General features: G+C 44.0%; 1 protein-coding gene across 1 annotated transcript in view; it reads left to right on the top strand.

The window, feature by feature from the left end:
- MBOAT1 (membrane bound O-acyltransferase domain containing 1) overlaps positions 1-25,162 on the top strand; it is a 107,821-nt gene that overhangs the window by 23,392 nt on the left and 59,267 nt on the right. The gene's annotated exons all lie outside the window — the stretch shown is intronic.

Below are 25,162 nucleotides of genomic sequence, written 5' to 3'. Positions count from 1 at the left end.
GTGTAGAGAATAAAATTAGTTTATATTCTTGTGTGTTGGGCAGCGTTCTGGGTGTGAGGCTTATGTAGGTGAGTGAAACTTGTTCTCTGCCTACAGAGAGTTCAGACTTAGCTAGAATATAGATAAACACACATAGTAATTCAGTTATGTGTGGCAGTTAAAATGTCAGGTGCGTGTAGGTAGTACAGAGGTCATAAAGAGGCAGATGCCTAGCCGGGCATGTGTGTACCCAGGGGAGGGAGTAAGGGGACCGTTTCTGAGGGGACAGTGGTAGGTAGGGAGCGGAGGTCAGAAGATGGCAGGGGGTAGGGGTGTAGCTGAGGGAGTTTTAAGCTTGCAAGAAACATGACTGGATTGTGTTCTCCATGCTTGATTCAGTGCAGGACGGTTTGAGGGGTACAGATGAATCACCACAAAATTTGGGCCGTCTAGACATGCATGGGCTAGTCTTCCTTCCAGGGATGGAGGCCCAACTCTCAGCCTTTGCTTAGTGACCAGGGTCCTGCTCTCCAAGGGCGGCTGCCCTTCCTTGTCTGTCAGTTTGCCCTGTCAGTTTGGGCTTCCAGTATTGTCCAGTCTACCCTGGTTGTCACCAACTGTTCTGTGTCTACCTGTTGTCCATGGCATCAACACAGACAGTGTCTCCTCCTTCTCCCGTCTTCCCACCCATCCATCTGCTCAGTGACCAGGGACACTGTGATCATCAGAGCTGGTTTTGCTGGCCAGGCCGAACTTCCCCGTCGGCACCAGCACCTGCATGGTCCGCACATGCTCCCTTCATGGGTGGCTCTGGTCCTGAGTCCCTGCCTCTTCCTGCCCATTGTACTGTGGGTCACTGGCTGGAGACTCGTGTATTTGCTTAAACACTGTTCAATCACCGGGGAAGCGATGTCAAAAAGTTTGGAGTTGGGTAGTGGGCCTTTCGGGCAAGGCTTGGCCGAGAGCAGTGACTTGGAGGGATCACAACTGTTCAGGATCCTGTTTCTTAGCTTTGCTAATTAGCCCAGAATCTTGCTTTTTGTCAGTGGGCTGATACTGATGGTGTTCATGGATGGGTGCCAACCAACAGAATGTCGTTCTGTCCCTTCACTGTGACCAATACCCCTGATAAGCAGGGTGGAAGTACCAATGTTGGGTAGTCACTCCATTTATGTCCTATACAGGGATCCGCGGGGTCCGGCACAAATAACGCCCCTTTTTTCTATTACAAAGCCATGAGCATATAATTCTGTAACATAACACTATCACACTCCTGCACACCATATGACATTTTAGGTGAAATGGTCAAATTAAATCTGTGAATTATTACACCCATATTATTTCCCTACCAACCACACTCAGGTAGGAATTACTTCTGCTGAACCCTGTATTTCTCAACTGCTAATTCACAGGCTACTTAGAAGTAAAGGGCATCAGTGGGGGTGGGCATCACGGTCATGGTGAGTGAGCCGTGCTGGGCAGGTGGACCTGCCTGCATCATACGGCTGTACCTGGGTTAGCTGGTGGTGGCACCCGTTCACCTGCAGACAGGGTGCTCACAGGCTCAACTTTTTCCCTTTTTTTGCTTAGGAGAATCCTTGTGGACCTCCCCCTTCTAAACACATTATCATTTTCAGGTGGATCATAGAGCCATGAACTGGATTATGGTTTATTGTAGTTACATTCCAGCCTCGAGGACAGGGCGGCCTGCCAGGTGCCCTGAGTGAGAGAGGAACGGGGGGAGCAGAGGACAGGGAGTTCTCTCTGGCTGCAGTGACAGCCTCGCCTCTCGAGCAGAGTGAGAGATAAGGAGAAGAGGTTTCCAGTGTCAGAAGAGCATTGTATATCAACTTGTTCTTTTTATAACTGTAATACCAGTCCTTTCCATTGTGTTTGCTGAATCTTTCTCCCTCAGTGGAAAATTCTCCATCATTTTCTACAGTCACAATAACTGTCAGGGTTTGAGGGTTCCATTTTCACCGCCTCCTACCAATCAGTGAGTGCGTCAGTTGGGAAATATGCACAGGCCTCAGCTAGGCTTCCAGCTCTCGGCTTTGGTCCTGGGAAAGCTGAAGAGGAAGATGTCAGCGTGGCCCTGGGGCTGGAGTAGGAGCTGCTGCCACCTGGATGGATTGAGCTGATTTGTCTCTGTGGCGGGTGGAAGAGCTGCACTGGGAGCTGTTCCCACGCCAGAGGAGTGGCGGGGGGGCCCGGCAGCCTTTGGGCAGGCTTCTCAGGAGAGCTCCTGAGAAGCTCCTAAAAACTCTGGAAGTAGGCACTGTACTCCGATTTGATAACTGAGGAATTTGAGCAGCTTGTCCAGGGTCACCCAGATCTGTGCAGGACGGCAGGGACTGACTCCCTGACCCAAGGGCCCTGACTCCAAAGCCCAGGCCTCCTATGAGAAAATGTGTGTGCTGTTGTCCCTTCCTTTCATTTACTATGGGTGCAAAATACTCTCTTGGGAATCTGAGGCGCTAAATAGTAAATATACATACCAGGCCACGTAATTATGCTCCACACTGGGAGCACGGTGTCACCTAGGGTGGTCCCTCCTTCATCACCTGGTCCCCATGCAGACGTGAGCACCCTCCTCCTGCTGCCCACGGGCCCTGACTCCTGCGCATGAAGACTGAGGAGGCCCCGTGGTGAGATGTCCTTTGTGCTAGATTTTACCCTGTTCTCTACAAGGTGGTGGCAAAGTGCCTGTCCTTTTTGTTCATGCTGGTATGTACCTGTAGCACAATGCCCGGACTCAGGCTCTCTGGGAATAAAGTGGGAGCCAGGAGAAGGAGAAGGAGAAGACTGATGATAATCAGAAGGGGAGAGAGACGAGATTTTTAAAAGGGAGAAGAAAGGAGAGGTCACACAGCAGGCATTGAAGTGGCCCCGATGTTGAGGTTCCTCCTCCCGCTGAGACAGTCCTACCCCTTGAGTGGCTCTGGCCACCCTTGTCCTCTGGTGGTGCTTGGTGAGGCTGTCACCACAGTGACAGCCAGTGTGGCCTCTTCTGTGGCCGCAGTGTCATTCATAAGTCATCTTTCCTCATGGCAGCGACCAAGAAGGGAAAGGCAAGAACTTCGGCAGCTGAGAAGTAGGTGAGATTAAAGCACCTGGTTCCCATTTCCGGCCTGTCCCCTGTACTGTCTGAAATCGATTCGTTCGCCGCAATCCTTTGCTACCATTTCTACTATTTTAATGATATGTCTTGTTAAACCCAGTTCGGGCCAAGCCAAACTCATTTCTCATCCTTTCACTTTCTTTAATTCTTAAATTTCAAGTTCTAAATAACAACTTAAAATCTCGGCACTGCCAATTTGAAAACATTTTACAGGTTTACGTAAGAGATGTCATTCATTAAATCAAAGTTTTCATTAGATTCACTTAACCCACGGATACATGATATGTTTTTAAATAAAAAAAAACAAATACTTGGTATTTGTTAAGTGGTAGAAAGGAGAGTGTCACATTTAAAGGCCAGAAATTCAAACAATGTTTAAGGCATGTCAAAAGTGACATTTTGTTGTTAGACTAACCAGGTGCACACAGCTCTTGAGCGTAGTCAGTAGAAAGAGCAGCTGATTCTGTGAGGGTCAGAGAGTGCGCAGTAGGGCATCCAGGACTGCTGGCGTTCACCAGAGCAAGGAAGGTGTTGGCGAGCCGGCCGTGAGGCTTGTGTGAGAGTGCACACTGGGGAGCCGTGGGAGACCGTGGAGCGAGGGAAGGGTGGACAATGCCAGGGCCAGTGTGGGGAAGGGTAGGCAGGGCCCTTGGGGAACGTACGAAAGTGGCAAGTAGTGGTTGGAAAAAGGCATGAGCAGGGATTAAAGCAGGCTAGAGGACATCCAGCTACCTTGGAGGTTTGTTGAAAAGAACACAGAATTGTCCCTTTCTGGGCCATGCAGAGCTCAGCCGAGCAAGGTTCCTTTGTGCAAGGAGGGTACAGTCTGGTGATGGAGGTGACCTGTACACGGACACTTAGGGTATGAGACGGTATACAGCAGGTGCAGCAGGCTGGCAGAGCCCGTTCCAGGACTTGCCAAAGACAGGGAGAGATTCAGTGCTTGCTTCTCCCCAGTTCTTTGAAGGAAGGTGTTGTTTTGTCTTGTTTGAAATCTGGTTCTTGGCAAGTCCTTGACACCATGTACATGTCCAGTCTGGTGAGCTGAACTTTCATAAAGAGTGGCCGTTTGGTGCAATAACCTTGCTCCCCCATGATATTGGGGCCAGTACAAGGTATTTACTTCCCATGCTGTGTCTTGTAGTCATCAGCGGCTTCACGAAGTGAATCAATTAATCCTTAGCTGTCAGATGGAGATCAGCCTGCTCCCCGAGACTGAGGCGCTTCATCCCAGCCGAGCATTAAATACAGTTAGAAGAAATTTTGAGTTAGAAAGGATTTTGTGGGTCATCGTGGATCTCCCGATTTCCCCAGTTACAAAACAGCCCTCAGGGGTTAGGTGAGTTGTCTGATGTTTTATTCAAAACAGGCGTGGACTGTGGCCCACGTGCGGCCTGCCTCAGAGCTCGTCAGTGTCCGGTCCGGGGTTAGGGGCCGGAGGTCTTCACTCTGACTCCAGGTGTACTTGGAGTCAGGTATATCGAAGACCACTGTTGATTTTTAAATGTTTATTTTCCACAGTTAGGCAGTGCTGTTTTCATGCTCTGGTGTGTTTCTGTGCCATTGGCTGCTTGATAAAGATTACAAATGGACTCTTTATAGCAGGAGGTACCTGTAGCAAGTTTAGCATTTGCTGTAAAGGGAAACGGTGTCACGTGAGGCAGCCTGGACGTCCTGCCACTGAATAAACAAGTCAGAACTGCGTGCACATTGCGTGCAAATTATAGGGACTTTCCTGTTTCCTTCTGTGCAGGTGACCCTTGCCTCCTCCCTCCTCTTCCCCATAGAGTTTACATTCCTGGGAACTAGTAGGGCAGGTGGTAACTTCTGCCTTATTCTGGGGGAATGGTCCAATTCACATGTAAAACAAAACAAAAAAAAAACACAAGGGGAAAGAGTTGCAACTTTACTTAGTGTGGTTCTGGAGTAAGTAGAGTTTTAAAAAATATTTTACACCACTGAAAAAATAACATTATATATTCTCTCTATGAAACGCGAAGGACTTTCCCTCCATGCCGAGATAGAGTGGCTTTAATGCGCAACAGCACATCCCAGATCTTCTAGACAGCTGGAGGGCGTGAGTCTGGGGGGTGGTACTCGGTGCCCACTGGTCTGCCCAGTTGCCCATCGTTCTGCCTTCAGGGAATTAGAGAAACTGGCATCTGAGTAAAGGAAGGCGGGAAGTGAGGTGGTAGAGGTGGTGGCAGGCGGAGCTTTAGGGGTGAAAAACAAAAGTGGGAAAATAAATGTGAAGCTTTAGAGAAAGCAGCCATTGTAGGATAATACCTCAGTAGCAGTTGCCAATTTTCATGAGAAATCACAATGCTGTGCCTCACTTTTTGTTCATACCTGCACATCTTGGTGGATTTTTTAATAGAAATATTTGTTACTATAGCGTCCCCAAGGCAGGCTGGAGCCCTTCTGTTTGCTGCTTGAGATAATGAAGCAGGAGAGAGGTGTGAATTCCTGAAGGTCAAAGGTCAACTCACTGGTGAGGGTGACTAAGCACCAGCCTAATTTGTTTTTAATGTTGAGAGACCAGCAATTCGGGTCTTTTCTGGTGCTTTCCTCTGGGTAGTGACTGGAGCAGGTAATTCTTGGTGGGAGGTTAGACTGTTATGCAATTTTAGTGTTTCTAATATGTATGAAAACTGTTCATTCAGTTCTACCCATCTTTATAATTAGTAATTTTGAGGCTAGACCACTTACTATCTTTGAGGTGAAGTCAAAACTGGTAGTAAATGACATAATTTCCTCTGGGTCTAACTTTAGGATGTGTACAGCTTCGTCTTGAAAAAAGTGAACTACTTCTGAAGTAAAAATAATTTTTAATAATGATAAGTAATTAGAGAGCCCTTTGCTGGCACTATTTTAAATATTACTATTTTACACATATTCATTAAAACCGCACAACCACGCTGAGGGGTGGGACCGTCGTCTGTTTTATAGATGAAGAAGGTGAGTGGTGGGCAGGTCCATGCTTCCGGTTTGTGCAGACGCCAGACGCGTGCTTGCTGTTAACCACCACGCCTCCCAGTGTTAATTCTCAGGCGAAACCGAAAACACACCCTCACCGTCAGGCTCTAGATAGTTCTTTGCAGACAACCCTTATGACGCTGTTGGGCTACTTGGGGTGTGTTGCAATTGTATATGTCTTTCTCAGGTGGTCATAGTATTTTCTTGAATTTCTCTTTATAGAGAAAATCAGAAATTTCTCTTAAGAACCTAAGCTTAAAAATTTCCACTTAAGAAAAAGCATTGTCTGTGTTAAAGATAATTTCTCTCCTTGGGCCTTTCTGGCTGTATTATTTTCATTAAAATTTTTTGAGGGCTTTGATGGGAGGGACTATGTTTCGATGCTTCTCTCTTTCATCAGCTTGCCCCCAGGAGTCTTCGTTCTGCATTTTGAGCACATCAGTACAGTGGCTGGGCTTTCAATTCTTGTTTCTTGACTCATTAAATGATATGTCCATGGTGAATTAACTTGTCTTTCCTGGGTGTCCGTGTCCATCTTCTAGATTGTACTCAAAATGTCAGACATGAAAATAGAAAGTAAAAGAATTAAAAAAATAGTGATTTGCATTTTGCTTTCAAAATTCCTCTCTGTAATTGGTTACTTGGTAGCGTTTTTACTCCGTGTAGGTCCTCTGGGTGGACCTGTGTTCAGGAACTTGATTTCCTGAAGCTGGTTGAAACGGGCAGCTTCCTTCTTGAGCCCCGATGCCGTCCCGTGCCCCCCCGCCCCCCCGCTCAGTTGCGCACAGTCGTGCGGGTTTTCCTGTGTGTCTCCAGCAGTGGCCGCCTGGAGTCCCGTGGTGTGGCCTTGTCACACACCTTGCTGTGGATCAGTAACCCGGGCATCTGATCTTTTTGTTCCCTCTTAGATGTCTGTTTCTCCCCACAGAGCACTAAAGAATTAATTGTATCACGAGGCTCAGTGTTAACTGAGAGAAAAGCCGGTGCAGCCCCCACACCTGGAAGGTGAGCAGAGGGCCCACTGACACCTGTGTTCATTGTCCCTGTACGTTTTCCCTGGACCAGGATGAGTCTGGAGTGCACCACAAGAATTGGGATTAGAACCATCACAGATCTGATTAGTTAGCGTGCTATCATTTCTAGGTTTCTTTCATTATCTTTATTTTACATAAAACATGCAAACATTTGCAGAAGACCTGATAGTTATTATTAGTTCTGTTTTTCCTTTGAGTCCAGAGGCCTCAGGAAGTGGCTGGTCAAGGCTATTTGGGGCAGCCAGGTGGTCTGTGGAGTCTGGCCTGCAGAGTGGAGAGGGAGCTGCTGTTCCTCAGCTCCCTCTTCACCCTGGATTTGTGTAGGAGTGGTCCCTTGGACACTCAGAAGAGGAAGGTAGAATGGTGAGAACCTCAGGTTAACATTTGCCTTCACTTCTCAACTCTAGAGAACAAAGAAAAGCAGCCTTTTCATCAGTAAGGCCTGACTGGTTGGCTTGTGGCCCGCTGTGAAGAAAGAAGACCGAGGAACCAGCTGGGGTCATTCTTCAGAGCCACCAGTTGTAGGCACTGATATCTGTTGTCACCATTTTAGTCTTCTGTTTTCTCTCCTGGTTTTCTTTAGCTTTCCACTTAATGCCTTTCCCCACGCATTCATCCTGCAGAGATTAAACACTTACTCTGTGCCAGGTACCATACTAGATGTCACAGATCAGAGGGTAATAAGCCACTGGGGTTTTGTTCATGGGACCCTCACGTTCTACGGGAAAAATAATTAGGCTTGGTCAAGTTTTTATCATTTCCGCTGTGCTGTCAGTTCTGAGACCTCATCTGAGGTTTACATTAGTTCTTGTAAGACGCAATGGACACAAAGTCCCTTTTGTCTTTTCCATTCCTGTGTGCCTTCCCCAATGTTTTTGTCTTTATCCTTTTTCTGCAGTTGGAACCCAGGATTCTTAAATATTTACTGGCACCGCCTCGCTTTGCATGCAGTACTCCGATTTTAACAGTTGTCTGATTTCTGGTCTATCTCTCACTAAGTCAAACAAAATTTTAAGTCTCTTTTATGTCTTCCTATTCACAAACAGCCAAAGGTATTTTGCCTCTATCTCAGATATTTTCCAAAATGAGTCATCAGTCATTTCTGATTAAATGTTTCCATTAAATTGTGGTATCTTTTAAAAACATTTTAATTGCTTAAACTTGTTTTGTAAATGTTAAGATTTGGATCTTAGATTAAGTTTTAGGAGTTTCTCTTTTATGGGAGCAGAGGTCTAGAAAATACCGGTATCTGTTACTCAGAGACCGCAGAATTCCCATTTTGTGTGACATGGGTGAGGACTTGCCTTTTCTCTATTGGGTCCATCCAGGGATGCTGAACCATGTTCATAGGTTTCTGCATTTTTTGCCTTTTCTTCCCTATGTTTTTATGCATTCTATCATGTTGAAGTGTTTACCAAACATAATGTGGATGATCTCTACATCCATGTCAAGGTTAAATATGCATGTACATACTTGACATTTATGTGTTTGTAGGACTTTTCATTGTAGTTCTCCTGGGAATTTCCTTTTCTTGGAACAAAAACTTCGGCATGTGGGGCATTTGCTGTACAGTTTGGAAAGGTGAAAGGACAACTGTACATTCTGTTTGGTATGAAGAGCAAGAGCTGAGAGAATAGGGCAGAGCACCTCCTTCGATTTTACAGGTATAAGAAAATTTAGCCAGGGCTGGAAATCTGTTTTCCACAGCACCTTATACTACAGCATAGTTGTTCTCTTCTCTTGTTTTCCTGTTGTTAGAGAATGTAACAGGTTTCCCTGCTGTCAGTGGTGCTGCTGGGGTTGGAATAATGGGATTAACTATTTCGGTTCTCCGTTGACTTTGGGAGTGAGGGTTACATTTGAAAGAGATCATCAGGTTTGGTTTGTAGTAATTATTCCTAAATAGGTATACATGAAATAACTTCGATAACTAAAAAATGTGACACTTGCAAATCAAAGAAAAATACTTTTGATGAAGTCAAAACAGTCCATTCTTTCAGTAAATACTTTCTGAATGCACAGCAAAAGCCTGAACTGTAGCCCTTACAGAATAAAGAGTGAGCATCTTCAGTGCCCTCTGGGACCTGATCGCTGTCCTGGCCTTTTCTTTGTTTACCTTTTCTTATTCCCCTAACATGCTGACCAACCTCCCTTGCTCTTAAACATACCATTCATTCATTTATTAGTCATTCATTCATTTCAGTATTGAGAACCAAATATATGGTAGGCACTAGGGATACATTGATGAAAAGTATAGACACGGCCTCTGCTTTTTTGAAACTATTTGTCCAGGTAGTGAGATCATTACAACAATGTGAGAAGAGCTGTGACTGCAGAAGCCGAAAATGCTGTGGGAGCAGCAGAAGGGGAGGCTTCCTGGAGGAGGTGACTTCTGAGCTGAGATGAGAAGGACGAGAGGGAGTCGAAGGAGAAGGTTGGGCAAGGTCAGAGGCAGGGAGATTAGTTAAAAGCCCTTGAAGTTGTCCAGATGAAATGAATGGTGACCTGAATTAGGTAGATGAAGAGAGGGAAGTAAATGGGTTTAAGATAGACCTAGAAGATAGCATTAATAAATTGAGATTGATTCTGTTTAGGTGGGTCTAAGTAAAAGATGCACTTCTATTTGGGACCTGAACAGTTGGGTTTTTGAATGGCCCCACACTTAGATAAGAGAGGAATAGGTGAGGGCGAAGATGACAAGCTTGGTTATAGGCACAATGAAATTTACGTGTCTGTGGTTTATAAAAATGAGGATCCCAGTAAGCCAGAGGGTATATGCCTGAGAATTCAGGAGAGACATTTGGGTTAGAGCAAAAGCTTTGGAAGTCACGAGCTGGTATTTGGAGGCACAGGAACAAGAGAGACCCCTTGGCACATAACAGGCAAGAGAAGAGAAGCTGGCCAGGAATGCCCCCCTCCCCCACCCAGGGTGGGCAGCAGCAGAGCAGCTCTCAAAGGCAAGGGTCGAGGAGTGATCAGAAAGGTAGACAACCAAGAAAATGTGGTATCAGAGTCAAGAGGAAAGAGTGGAGAAAGATGCATGTGTCAGATGTTGCCAAGAGCTCATGGCAAGCAAAGACTGCAAGTGGTTCGTTGGCTTCAGCAAACAAGGAGCTGGCTGGCCACTCGGACAGAGCAGTTGTTGTGGAGTGTCGGGGTTATGTCATGGTTTATGGCATAGCAGCGAGGTTCAGAAATGGAGTATGATTTTAGGCATTCTTTGGAATTAAATTTTTCAAGAACAGTTCCTGCCCCCTTCCCTTTCTCCTGTGACTCTGTAGGTGGGAGAATGAATAGACACCAAAGAACTTGCTTACTACTTGAAATGTTTTTTGACCTGTAGTTGGCAGTTCGTTTCCTGCCTTTGCAAACCATTGTCTACTTTGCTCTTGCGAAGGCTAAGGTTTTTATTAGTCAGGATGCACAGTTACTTAGACTCTTGGTCCACATCAGCATTTCCCTTTTATTATAACATATATTTTAGAGAAGGCGATTACATAATAAGAGCTAGAAATAGCTTAGTTCCTAGGGAGCAGGAAAAAGCCCGTATATTCATTTCTGTTTCGATGGTCCCCAGAATACAGCACTGCCACCCTCAGATGTCTCTGCTCCTGGGGTCGTCACCTCATCTGGCTCCACAACATCTCTGTTTTCTAAAAGCCAAAGGGTGTTGTGTATTATTCTTAACCTAAACTGAATGAAAATTAATTCTGTTTTGAGACTTTTGACAATTTCATAACTCACTCGGAGATAATTGGACACACCCTGGGGTATTGTGTAAGAAAATAGAGCCCTGGTTCTGCATTTTCCATTGTCCCCAAAGACCTCACTCATAGTTGCATCTTAAATAGCAGCAGAATTACTGGTAGGGAAGTTTAAGTGTCTATGGAGGGCACTTTCTTTGGAGCAGAGCGGTTTTACTAAGTCCTCCAGGAAAGAGCTTGTTCGTCGGGGTTTTTTGTTTAGGAGGCAACGTAGGTTGTTGGGGAAAGAGGTGACTTGGGAGTCTTTTTCCCTCTCTCCCGGTAAATAACCTCATTTAACCTCTCCATTTTGCCCACTGGGAAAACACATAGGATTTTTATATTTACTGCCTCCTTAGTGATAGGGAACAACAAATAGAGTGTGTGTAGTTATTTTTTGTAAGAAAGATGACACTATAGTATAATTGAGTTATGTTCCATGCTGGTTGGGCTTTATTTCTTGATTAATTCTTTAATTTCAAATATATATGCCTAGCAACTTTAAAATAAGTAAAATTTAAAAAATGTTAGAGTAATAATTGCGGCTTCTTTGAAGTACAGTCAAACTCAGATCTCGTTTGTGAAAGAAGATGGCTAATTGTATTTTTACATTTAGGACAGGTCTTTGACTGTATAGGGTTCATTGTCCATTTGGTAGGAAATTCTTTTTTTTTTAATATTTTTCTCCCCTGGGGCATGGGGTTGAAATTATTTTACATTTATGGAAATCTAAGAAGTGGAGAGTATGTCTTTCCCATGTTACAGAATATCATTCATCTTTAAAAGTATACAAGGTCTGTCAAGCAGATATGCAGCCATATAATATGAAAGAGACATTTACTGAACAAGATACAAGAGACATTGTACATAGGACAATGACACCTCAGTCCTCTTCAAACTGTTCCACCTTGGGACCTCGCACTGTTCTACCAATTGCCATCAGCTGCCCCATCGTATTTCCCTGAATCTCATCGATGGTCTGAAACCTCTTCTCTTTCAAAGGTGATTTTAGTTTAGGGAGAAGCCAGAAGTCACAGGGCACCAAATCTGAGCTGTAGGGGGCTCTGAGTCTCCTGGGTGATTTGATGTTTCACTAAAACACTCTGCATGAGATGTGATTTATGAGCAGGTACATTGTTGTTATGAAGCTGCCAATCACCAGTTGCCCATAGTTGCAGCCTTCTGAATCTTCTAAATAGTTTTCTGCAGAGGAATGTTCAAGCTTAAAGCAAAATTTAATGCAAACTTGTTGCTCTACTCGCTCCCTTATTTTGAATGCAAAGCCCACACAGTACACATGCTCACTCAGTGGCATCTACCACCCCCACTGACTAGTACAGTGAAGTCACCATTGTTCACACATGTGCATTCCAGTCCAGTCTCTTTAGCTGCCAGGTTACATCAATGTCACGCAAACCATTCTTGTTATATTAACAATGAATGGAATTTTTTGACAGACCTCATAAATGAGCTAAGTATGAATAAACACAAGATGTCTATTATATCTTACTAAGTGAAAAATGAAGTTACAGAATAACTTTTATACCATGATTATGTTAAAGAAAAGGAGAAACCAATATGTATGGGCATATTTTTATAAACATGGACAAAAGTATCAAAACACTTTTTTTTTTTTGCTAAGAAGAATAGTAGGTGGTGTGTTTAGAAGGTTGGGATGGGGACACTATTTCCTTTTTCTCACTGCACCTCTGTGTTGTTCAGTTTGTTAAAACGAGCATTTATTAGTTTTGTAATAAAGAGGAAATTAGGCAGAAAAAATAAATAAAACCTCAGTGGCTTCTTTTGATTGACTCCATTTAGGTATAGTTTCACCTGATGCTGGGAAGAAGGACCTGAAACTGTTTTTAATATGTTTTAGTCAGTCCTGGGAATATAGAATAATAGTTTGACTAGCTTGTGTGACATTTTCCTGTTCTGTATGAGTCGGTGGGTTTCCCTGTTTATTTTTAAACCTCCTGTGCGAAGTTAGGGATGCAGTGGGCTACGCCTTTTTCATAGCTCTTCTGAGTTCACAAAGCAGGCGTGATGGAGTGAATGTTAGGGACACAAAGTGCAGTCGGTCAGTCAGTGTGTGTATCAGAAAAGACTCAATGGAGACATGGTCTGCTGTGGGCATGAAGTCTCGACTCCGTTCATTTATAAGGTGGAAGCAGGTGCGCCTGGAGTTGACTTCCCTCTATGGAGCCGTTCTCCTTACCCACAAAATGAGGGGCTTGGACCAGATTATTGCTAATAGTCCATGATTCTCTCGTCTGTTTTATGCCTGATTCAAAAATCTTTTAAATATCCTCATCAAGCTGCCTTTTCCCTCCCGGTTGGCAGAATGTGAAGTTGAAGCTGCAGCCTCACCCGTGCATTACAGCCTCTCGGGGACCATGGGGAGGAAGATGCCTGGCCTCCCCCTAACTTTCCTCCAAATCAAAGGGAGCCCTAGGATCAGTCCTTTTTATTTTTAATTTTTTTATAGTTCCCTGGTTGATTCTAGGGTTCACTGCCTTAGTGGGCCCCGCACAATGGCCAACTAGTGGGCAGTGCTGCATCGAGTGGTCAGCGCGGCCGCTGGGCAGTGTGCAGTGACTGACAGTGTGCAGCTGACCCAACACAGTATGTCCTCACTTAATGTCATTGGTGGGTTCCGCGGCTTTCAGCAAACAGCATATAACAAAACCAGTTTTACCATAGGCCAATGCATATGAATAAGGGTGAAGTTCCTACGTTACCATGACACGACTGGGACAGAATGATGCTATTGGAGGTCCTGCTGTACTCGTGGAGTTCCGTAGTTTACAAGGCACTTTACACAGCCCACTTAGTGCCCATTGTGGTCTTGTGGAGGAAATGTTATTATTCTCCCACATAACCTCGTAAGTGGTGGGAGACTCTTAGCTGAGGTTACTTTCCACTGTGGAACCAGACTGAGAGAGGGTGGCTTCTGGCCTGGCTGGGTAGACTTGGTTACATGAAAAATTTTATACACACACACACCTGCTGCTGGTGGTGATCTCCATCTGTGTGTATAAGCTGACATACCCAGGCCCTGGTCAAGATTATAAAGTTACCCCCAAACTTTGCGCTTCCTTGTTCAGTGGTGTTTCCTGTAACAGTGTGCCCTACTCTCTCTTTGGCAGCCCAGGGTTCACTGCTCAGACAGACCTTATTTCCAGATGGGCCTGACTCCCTGCGCTCTGTTTTACTTCCATCCCATGTCCAAAGCTGGTGGGGCAATTGTGGGAAGGTGTGCCCTATGTACCAGAATCAGGACACCTTACTGGGGTGTCCAACACCAGTAAGGTGTTGGACTGCATGTGCTGCATGTAGCCCAGGATGGCTGTGAATGCGGCCCAACGCAAAATTGTAAATTTACTTGAAACAGGATGAGTTTTTTTGTGATTATGTATTGAAATATGATTATGTGCTGCCATGTATTTAATGCATGGCCCAAGACAACTCTTCTTCCAGTATGTTCCAGAGACGCCAAAAGGTGGGACACCCTGAGGGGTTCTAGTTCCAAGTTTCGCGCTCAGTGGCTGCGTGAGCCAGTTGGGTCATTGACGGTTTCCACGCTCCCCTTTCCTTGTCTGGAAAGTGAGAGGTTGAAGTTACCTGAGAAGGTGGAGTTGAATGAAACATTGTGTAGTAGCTAAGCAGATGGTCTCTGGAACCTCAGGCTCCCTGAGTTTAAATTCCAGTGTTTCCGCTTACTAGGTGTGTGATGGAGGGGGAATTTTCTTAACCTTTATGTGACTTAACTTACTCATTCATAAGATGAATGCTTGCTTCAAAGAGCCTCAAATAGTTGTGACTATTAAAGGGGTTATGTAGGCAGAAGGACCTAGAGCAGTGCCTGGGATGTGGGTGAACACCCTCAATGCTGCTGCTGCTGTTGTTTTTGTTATTAAACATTTTGACTGGCTAAGAATGGAATTAACAAATGGGGAAATTGTGTCTTCATAGGAGGTGGTGATGGTTTGTTTGTGGACAGGGTTTTTCAGGACCCCTTGAAGAGTCGTGAATTCTATTCAGTATTCCCTGGGTACTGGGACTAGGACTGTAAGGATGTGATTTCTGGAGGCAGGGGAGACAATTTGGAGGCAGATCCTTAAAGATATCATACTGCATATACTACATGTTTCAAGATTCTTTTGGTCATGGCTAAAGAGCATAAACATTCCCCCCATTATATCCATTGGAATCCGTTGTTAAAAGGCTTTTGATTCTAAATCATAACTAATGCGTGACGTGATATTACAGAATAAGGTAAGCCACATGCCTTCCAGTACAATGTAAGCTCTAACCAAGTATATAGGATTCTTTTCGCAGAATTGAGAGGCACTGTCTCGTTCCAGAGGGACTGGGTAACCTATTCTGAGATGGTGGAAGGGGCTTGTTATGTGAGTTGTCACCCTCTAGGAAGTTTGTGCAAGCCTCAAAGACGAACAGTTGGGAAGGACTTTGAGCCCGGCAGTTGCATGCAGGTCTCCCCCTGTACGAGACAGACCTTGGGAGGCAGTCACGGGCCAGGACTAAGCTTCTCTGTGTAGCTCGAGGAGCGCCCGAGAGCTAAGTGTTTTAGGGCCCTTCACTCTGTCTCTCCATTCTCTCAGTGGGACGTTGAGGGTATGGGGAAGATTAAATGAGATAATAGATGTGAATCATTTAGAAAAATAGCCATTTGTTGAGCTTAATAAATGTACATGTTCAATGAATGCTGATTGTTATTACTTAAAACTTGTGTGTTTGAGACAGAGGCTAAGGAATGATGAACTTTCTCAGCGTTGATAAACCCATTCATTATAGGCTAAGGAACTTTCAACATAGGCTGGAGCAGGGCGGCAGGGGCAGAAGCTGGGGAGACCCCCTTAGGAACTGTTGGTAGTGAGCAAGCAGGAGGCTCCAACTTATCCTAAGACTCAGCTTCCCTCACAGCCCTTGGTCTGGGGCTTGCTTAGTTTCCATCCGTAGGAGCAAGGAAATGAAGAGTTTTCATTTCATGCCTTTGAGTAGTGGATTTTTATTGGGCAATGTTGTGGGCTGAATTGTACTTCTCCCAAATTCATGTGCTGAAGTCCTAATTCTCAGTACCTCAGAGTATGACTATTTGGAGATAGTCTCTTTGAAGAGGTAATCAAGTTAAAATGAGGCCATTAGAGTGGGCCCTAATCCAGTGTGACGGGTGTCTGTATAAAAAGAGGAAATTTGAACACAGTCATGTGCGAGGGGGAGACCACCTGAGACCCAGGGAGAAGACGGCCGTCTACAAGCCAAGGAGAGGGGCCTCAAAAGAAACCAACCCCGCTGGCACCTTGAATTCAGGCGGGCGGCCTCCAGAACTGTGAGGCAATAAACTTCTGTTGTTTAAGCCCCCAGTCTGTGTTGCCTTATTATGGTAACCTGAGAAAATTCATATGGGCAGCTACTAAATTCTCCTTGAAGATAGTATTTCTGGGGAGAATGTGAGGGGGTTGGGGGGAAGCATCACAATGTCATGAGTGAGGACTCAGGCCAGGTTTTAAACCCCAGCTGACTATCTTTATGAATTCAGTCACTGTACTTGCCTGTTCTTCTTTTAAAAATTAATTAAATTGATTGGGGGTGACTTTGGTTAATAAGATTATATAGGTTTTAAGTGTACAATTCCATGATATAGCATCTGTATATTGCATTGTGTGTTTACCACTCAAGGTCAGATCTCCTTCTGTCACTGTTTATTTGACACCCTTTAGCTTTTACTCCCCCCGCCCCGCTCGTCTCTGGTAATCCCATCCAGTCTTGAGTTTTTGTTTGTCTTATTTGTTCATTTTGTGCTTTCTCTACATAACAGTTTTGTGCTCCTTTTCCTCATATGTAAAGGGATAGTAAGTTGTTTCATAAAGTTGTTGTAAGGCTTAAATGGAATCATTCATGCGGTTGCGTCACTGCGTGGCACATGGTGAGCTCTCAGTAAATGCAATTATTGTTATGATATGAAATATCAATGAGGAGTTTGGTTATAAATTACACACGCTGATTATCGATCTTAAATAATATTTGCTTGTCTACCAGCTTGGAAAAAAATGGGCTCATTACAGACCTAAAGCATTTCTTGCTGACATTCCGAAGAGTTTGGAATGAAAGAAAGTATAACAAGGATCTCTTTGAAAATACACAGTAGCTAAAGAGTCTGGTACAAACACCTTTTGTTTCATGGTACAGAAAGAAGTAGCATTTTTTGTACTCTTCCCTGGCCACATTTATTTGTGGGGGGCAATGCAAAAGAGTACTGTTGGCGGAGGAGGAATGGCTTGCCTTTAAATAAGGAATTGTTTAGTTAGATGGGTTTTGTTTTGGTGCATATAAGGCAGTGCTGCTGAGGAGCGCATTCCCAGCCTGGACCGTTGCCTGCACCTCCGTGGCGAGCCATTGGTAGATTGCCGTAGTAGAGGAAATCATTTTGGGCTATTAATATTTGCTCTTGGTTAAAAATAGACTGCTTGTATTTCTTCATTAGGAGGAAGGCAATGCTTTTTGCTCCTGGCAAAGTTCATTTTTTCGTTGGAAGAATAGGAAGGCCATAGAACAGAACTCCCCAAATAATGCCTTTCTGCAGTACATGAGGGCAGAAAGACTTAAGACTTACACTAGAGAATTGCGGCATGGTTCCATTGCACTGTGGTGACATAGGAAGCCAAACCCTTGGGCATGTGGGGTTTTTTTGTTCTGTTTTTTTGGAATAGAATAGGCCTTTATTTTTAAGATTTTATGTTTTAATTACAGTTGAATTCAGTATTATTTTCTATTAGTTTCAGGTGTATGGTATAGTGGTTAGACAATTATATCATTTACAAAGTGTTCCCCAGTATTTCCAGTACCCACCTGGCACCACACACAGTTATTACAGTATTATGGACTGTATTCCCTGGGCTGTACTTTACATCCCCATGACTGTTTAGTAACTACCAATTTGTACTTCTTAATCCTTGCACACGTGTTTTATTTCCTTGCAGTTACTTTGAAATTTTGCAAGAGCTGTGGAAATTGAGCTCTGGCGGAGTCTGAGTTATGTCTGTCTTGCCTGTTTTTAAGAGTCTGATCAGAACAGCTGTGCTTTGCTGTTTCCTTCGCAGAAGGCCTGCCTGGCCCTCGAACCGTGGGCACATGCTATTGGGGTCACAGGGAAAGCCCAGCTTTCTTTGATGCTTTGGAGGGAGCGGATCAGTAGAAAAGACAAGACTGCACACATGTTTCTTTTACATGTGAAGGATGTATCTAAGAGCATCAGTCACAGTGCATGTTTTCATTCTCTTTGGTCATTCACGCTGTTGTTGTCGACACTGTGCTGCTTTTTCTTTCTGATGAGATGTTTTACAGGTTGGCTTCTTCCGTGTGTGCCTAGCTCCTTCCTAATCTTTATGTAGGTGCTAATAAGTGCAGCTGTGAGGACGGAGGAGGCAGAATTAAATCTGGATTTTGATGAGTTTCTTAGAGTACTTTGATTTTGTGTGTGTGTGTGTGTGTGTGTGTGTGTGTATGGGAAATTCCACATGCAATTTACAATGACAGATTGTAGAAAAATTACAAAAAATTTGCTTAGATTCCCATCATCCTGATAAAATAAGCCATTTCCAATTTTATACATCTTTGCTTTTTCCATATGCTATTATTGTTTTTTAATACATTTTATTAATTATGCCATTACAGTTCTATTTCCCCCCTTCATTCCCCTCTACTCTGCACCCCCAACCCTACCATTCCCCCCTTTAGTTTATGACCACATGTCTCAAGTTCTTTAGATTCTATATTTCCCATACTATTCTTGCCCTCCCCCCTATTTTCTGCCTACCATCTATGCTACTTATTCTCTGTACCTTCTCCCCCCCTTCTCCTTCTCCCACTCCCCTGTTGCTAACCCTCCATGTCATCTTCATTTCTATGGTTCTGCTCCTGATCTAGCTATCCTCTTAGTTTGCTTTTGTTTTAGGTGTGGTTGTTAATAACTGTGAGTTTGCTGTCCTTTCACTGTTCATATTTTTATCTTCTTTTTCTTAGGTAAGTCCCTTTAACATTTATATAATAAGGGCTTGGTGATGATGAACTCCTTGAATTTGATCTTATCTGAGAAGAACTTTATATGCCCGTCCATTCTAAATGAAAGCTTTGCTGATAGATCAATCTTGGATGTAGGTCTTTGGATTTCATGACTTGGAATACTTCTTTCCAGCCCCTTCTTGCCTGTAGGGTCTCTTTTGAGAAATCCGCTGACAGTCTGATGGGAATTCCTTTGTAGGTGACTGTCCCCTTATCTCTTGCTGCTTCCAGGATTCTCTCCATTTTAATCTTGGGTAATGTAATGATGATGTGCCTTGGTGTGTTCCTTCTTGGGTCCAACTTCTTTGGGACTCTCTGAGCTTCCTGGATTTCCTGGAAGTCTATTTCCTTTGCCAGATTAGGGAAGTTCTCCTTTATTATTTGTTCAAATAAGTTTTCCACTGGTGGCTGTTCCTCTTCCCCTTCTGGTACCCTTATAATTTGGATGTTGGAATGTTTCAAGATGTCCTGAAGGTTCCTAAGCCTCTCCTCATTTTTTTGAATTCTTGTTTCTTCATACTTTTCTGTTGGGTCATTTTTTCCTTCCTTCTGGTTCACTTCCTTGATTTGAGTCCCAGTTTCCTTTCCATTACTATTGGTTTCCTGTGTATTTCCATTCATTTCAATTAGTTTAGCCTTCATATGTTCCTCTAATTTGTGACTAAAATCAACCAGTTCTGTGAGCATCGTGATCACCAGTGTTTTGAAATTCGCATCTGAAAGTTTGGCTATTTCTTCATCGCTTAGATTTATCAGCTCTGGGGCTCTGAGTTGTTCTTGAGCCATGTTTTGATCTGTCTGTGCCTGTTATGTATGAGGAGCGGAGCCTTAGTTGTTCACCAGGGTGGGGCCACCTAGGTCGCTGGTTTGTGACGCTGTATGTGGGGGTGTGGTCAGAGAGGGACAATGGCGGTTCCCTCTGCCGCTTCCTGCCGCTGGGGCCTGCACGTCCATCTCACTGCTAGCTCCTTCACCGGTTTATCTGCGTGCGAATGTGTGACCGAGATCAGCCCTCAGTGGGTCCACCGCCTTGCATCCCCAGTGGGTCCAATGCCCTGTGCCCTCAGTGGGTCTGCCCGCTTCTTCACACCTGGGATCTGCCCACGGCTGCTGGCGCACCTGGGTCTCGCTCCCAGGTCGGTCCGGTGGATCTTTTCTGCCCGACCCCGCTCTGCTGCTGGCTCTGCCCCTCTTACCGGTTTGGCTGAAGGTTTTGTTGTTGTCAGACTTCCGTGTAGTTCAATTTTCTGTGGTTTGGCTGTGGTTTTGTCGCTAAAACTTTGTTGTTTTTAAACTTGGTTGTGCGAGAAGGTGCAGTGCTTCCACCTACGCCTCCATCTTGGTGGAAGTCCTGTTTTTTAACATATTTATAAATAGACATACAATTTTATATTCTATTTTTTGTGCTAGCAAATGTTTTTCTTTTTAGTATAGTACTTTATAATGCCCATTTTTAATGCTATTATCTTTAAAGGGTTTATCATTAATTACTATTCCTATCTTGGCCCATATTTAGGTAGAATTTACTTAATTTTGTCTTGTAAATAAGGCCTCAACATTCTCTCAGCATTTAGCTTCAGTGAATACATTTCCATGAATCAGTGGGAAGTATGGTCTGCAGCAAAGACTACCGTGTCCCTTTCAAAAGGATTATAATGCAGGGCACATCCTGTAGTTGTTTCGTGTATTTACTCGTGTCTTCACTAATCATCGAACTTTCAGATTTCTTCTTTTTGCTACTAGAAATAATACTGAAGTATTTTTTGTACGATACAAAATTTTTGTGCACATTTCTAATAGTGGCAACAGTAGTGGGTTTTAAATTTAGTCACAGACATCGATATCCCCCCAAAAAGTAACTTTAATTTCTTCCTACTAAATTTAGCATTCAAGCTAATTTTAGGCAGCTCACCTCCTCTCTGAGAGTGGTTACATTAGTTTGTCTCCCTCTGTGCTTGCAAATGAGCTCATCCCTGAGGGGTCTCCAGACCTTTGAGTCCTAGGTGAGGGCCTCGGGTCCCTGTGCCCCCACTGGCCTCTGCTTAGAGGAGCCTGTTGTTGTGGTCTAGGAAGCTGGCCTCTTGACACTGCATCACCTGCTGTTTCCCACAGTCCCTTCCATGGCTCCATGTGGTAGGTTCACAGTGAGTATTCTCCTCAGTCCACCATCAGAACCTTCTCAGGCCTGCTGGCTTTTCACCGGCCTCTCTGCTGTTCCCAGAGCCTGGCTGGTGCCCAGGTCTGTGTACTTGGTCACCCAGCCTTCTGGAAGCAGTGCTTCTCTGCAGGGTTGGCTGGCTCCCTGGGCTGCCTTCTGAAAAACCAGGCACCATTCTCACCTCTCCACCCCAGGTCTCAGCCCCCTGGGTCCCTCCTGCAGTAACCTGGCAAAAACCCTTCATTGATTTTTGTGCAGAAAAATAGCTCTTCCATCATTAAGAGCTTTTCTTCCATCCATGATTATGGTTGAAACTCTATGCTTTAAATTTGTCAGCTTTGCTTTTGATCTATGAAGACAAGTTTTTAGAATTGAAGAGAAAAATATGTCCTTCCTACATTTTCAGAGACTGCTTTAACTTTCAGATTTACTTGTGCTTTAGATCAAGTCTCTAAAACTCCACTTTAGGGGCTGGAAAACTCAGTGATTGGCTCTTTGTCCCGACTGCATTGCCCCTCTCTGGGGAAGAAGGACCCATGGGAAAGTCCGGCAGTGGTCTGAAGGTGGGCCCGGAAGGGGGTCAGTGTGAGGGTGGCCAGGAGGAGACAGGAAGCCGGTTCTCAACCGCTCCACCCTAGTCACTGCTTATCGAGATTATTCTGTGCACAACTTGTGTATCAATTCAGTAGGTATAGAATTATATTAATAGCAAGTGCTAATCAGTGGCCCTTAGAGAGAGGAAAGGAGCAAAGATCTAGTTCTGTTCCTGTGTGAATTGTTGCTATGGCAGCTGGCCACTCATGGCCACAGAGATGGTCGTGGTTTCTGTGAGCTGCTAGAGTTCACATAGGCTGGAGAACACAAAGAATTTGGTGTCACTGTCCAGCCTGCACTTAAAATTTTTTTTTAGTAAAATGTACATAGGTTAAAATGGAAAGTTTTACATTGTTTTAAGCATACAGTTCAGAGGCATCAAGTAAATTCACAGTGTTGTGCAATCATCACCACCATCCACCTCCAGAATTCTTCACCTGTACAACTGAAACTCTGCACCTGTTAAATCATAACCCCACCCCCCCACCCATTCTATTGCAGGGCACCATTCTCCTTTCAGTCTCTGTAAATTTTACTTTTAGTTGCCTCATATAAGTGGAATTATACACTATTTGTCCTTTTGTGACTGGCTTGTTTCACTTATCAAAGTGTCTTCAAGGTTCCTCCATGTTGTAGCATGTGGCAGAATTTTGCTCATTATAAGACTGAATAATATTCTACTGTGTGTATATACCACATTTTGTTTATCCATTCATCTGTTGATGGGCATCTGGATTGCCTCCACCTTTTGGCTATTGTGAACAATGCTGCTAAGAACATGGGTGTACAGATACTTAAGATCCTGTTTTGATTTGGGGGGGTATATACCCAGAAGTGGGATTGCTAAATCATGTGCAGTTGTATTTTTCATTTTTTAAAAAACTGCCACACTGTTTTCCAAAGTGGCTGTGCCATTTTACATTCCCACCAGCAGTGTACAAGGGTTCTAATTTCTCCACATCCTTGCCAACACTTATTAGTATGTTTTTTAAATAATAGTCATTCTGATGGATATGAAATGGTATCTAATTTTGCTTTGGCCTGTACCTTGTAAGATGTATATCTGGTCATTGCAGAAGGGTTCCGATGGAACCTTTCGCTGGAGTTAAGTGGTGCTGTGGGTGTTTCGACTTTCGCCTTGGAACAGTTCGCTGTGGCACATTCAGCTAGCCCTCCGTAACTCACTCCAGGGTAGAGGGTGGTGGGGAGGGCTGTGTCTGTGCATAGGGGGAAGCTTTTAATCCGTAACGAAGTCTTGGGTTTGGGCATTTACCATGAACAGTTAAAGGAAAGGATTCGGGTTGGATATAGAATCATAGACCCTTTGAGCTGGAAGAGACATTAGAGACCAGTTCTCACAAAGACACAGTTTGCACGCAAAAAAAAAAAAAAAAGAAAGAAAGAAAAGAAAAAGAAAAAGAAAAAAGAAAAAAAAAAGAAAGAAAGAAAGGAAGGAATTGAATCGAAACCCAGAGCATGCAAGTCTTCTCTCCTTGCCTTAAGGTAGTGACAGTGTCTTGCTTGCTGCCCCCAGTCCCCAGCATCTGGTATATAGAGTCCAACAGTAGATGTTTGCAGAATTAATCAGTGAATCACCGAGAAATGCCCAGCTGACGTCTTAATGTCAGAACTAGGGCATTCAGTTGGCTACACATTATATTATGATGCCTAAAAATGGCAGATTGCTTCAACGACCCAGTGACTCTTCTTTTTTCTTTCCATCTCTGGGGTGACGAGACTAGGTGTAGTCTTCCCATGGTAAGGCTGTCTCTTCCTTGGAGGTAGGTTTAAAGGGGTCTTACAGAAGGCAGACACAGTTCGGGAGACTCTCAGGATGCTGAGGCGGTCTGGGCTGGCTGAGTGATGGCCTTTGGGCTTTGCTCACTCCTAAATTTGTTCCATCTCATCCCACCCCAAAGCTTTCACAATGCAATCCTCCCTGTCTTTTATTTGTGATTTTCCTCATTCTGGGGAAGCCCACTTTCTTGTGGGTGCCTCTGTAGGTCTCTGTCTTTAAACTTCCGAACTAGGAGTCTCCATCTTACCTGCATAGTAGAATAAGCTGAATGTGTTGAAGAGTCCTGATGTCAGGCCTATTGAGTCAGAAGTACTGTGGGTAGGACCCCGGCAGCAGTATTTTTAGTGTCTTTAACTCCCCCTTGATCTTTATCTGTTTCAACAGTATTTCTTATTGTCCTCCTGAGTCTCATCCCTCCTGTGACTTAGAATCTAAAGGACATACAGTGTAGCAAATTCACACAATGTTATTATCATATTAATTTACGATCACTTGTGTTCTTTCTCTAGTTAGAACACCATGGTCCTGATGGCAGGGACACTCCTTCTTTCTCTTCTATTCCAGTGCTTCTCAAACTTGAGTGTACATCACAGTTACTTGGGGGAATGCTGTTGAAACAGATTGTTGCACCTATCCTTGGGATGTCTAATTTAGTTGGTCTTAGGTGGGTCCTGAAAATTTGCACTTCTAACAAACATGTTTCCAGGTAGATGCTCCTGCTGGTGGTCCAGGGACTATCAGCCTCTTGGGAACCACTGCTCTATAATCAGGTTTAGGGATGGTCGGTAATGACCATCCACCCAAAAGGACTGGAGCCAATTTTCCCTTGGTCCTTTCCTTAGTAACTATATTCTGCCGTGGCTGCAGGCTGGACCCTGGAGTGAGAGAATGAAAGAACATCTGATTGATGACCTGCCGAAGACTGTTATTTTGCCTTGCCATTTTCCAATTCCTTTACATTTTGAGACTGCTAAGATGGTTATTTTTCTCTGTATTTTTTTTGTGTGTGTTCAGGGTTGTGCATTTAGGCTATATAAAAAGACATGACTAATATTATGCAGGCTAGGATCATATATAGCTCACCTCCTCTGTGCCTTTCAGGGTATGAAGTGGGGGTGGGCAGTAGGGGAAATAGGTTTTGGGGAAGACTGATGAACAATGAGCTTCAAATGGAGGGGAAACACAGCACAACCCATTTTTTAAAAAGAACAAAAAATTCTCGGAAAGTATTATTTTCTATGAATTAGAAGGGGTCCACAGTATTCTTGTTTTTCATTAGGAAACCAAAATGACCTCAGGGGAGGTGGTGTCTGCCACCTCTGGTGCTACCTCGGAGCCCAGCCCTCATGAATTTTACAGCTGTAGCTTTCTATAGCATGGAAAACTGCCCAGGCTGAGGGTCTATTCAGATATTCATATTCTCAATCCCTTTTCAAATAAGTGTCCCCTAAAAGCAAATTGATACTGAAGTTTTCATTCAGAATACTCTGAAAAGATTAAGCAACTTTTCCAGTTTTCATTGACTGCTATATCACTTAATGTATTTTGAATTTGTGTTAAGTCAGCTGCTCTTTTTGTAGGTGTCAGGGAATTATTTTATATTTTCTGTTAGGGGAAATATTTTTGATAGATAGATCACTGAGGTTTTTCTAGGGAAGTCTGGTGCCAACTTGG

This window comes from Artibeus jamaicensis, unplaced genomic scaffold, assembly GCF_021234435.1.
Source record: "Artibeus jamaicensis isolate MK-2021 breed Jamaican fruit bat unplaced genomic scaffold, CSHL_Jam_final contig_482, whole genome shotgun sequence".
In the NCBI taxonomy this organism is placed as follows: domain Eukaryota; kingdom Metazoa; phylum Chordata; class Mammalia; order Chiroptera; family Phyllostomidae; genus Artibeus; species Artibeus jamaicensis.
The sequence above is the reverse complement of the archived record's forward strand: the minus strand, read 5'-3'. Positions and strand labels throughout refer to the sequence as shown.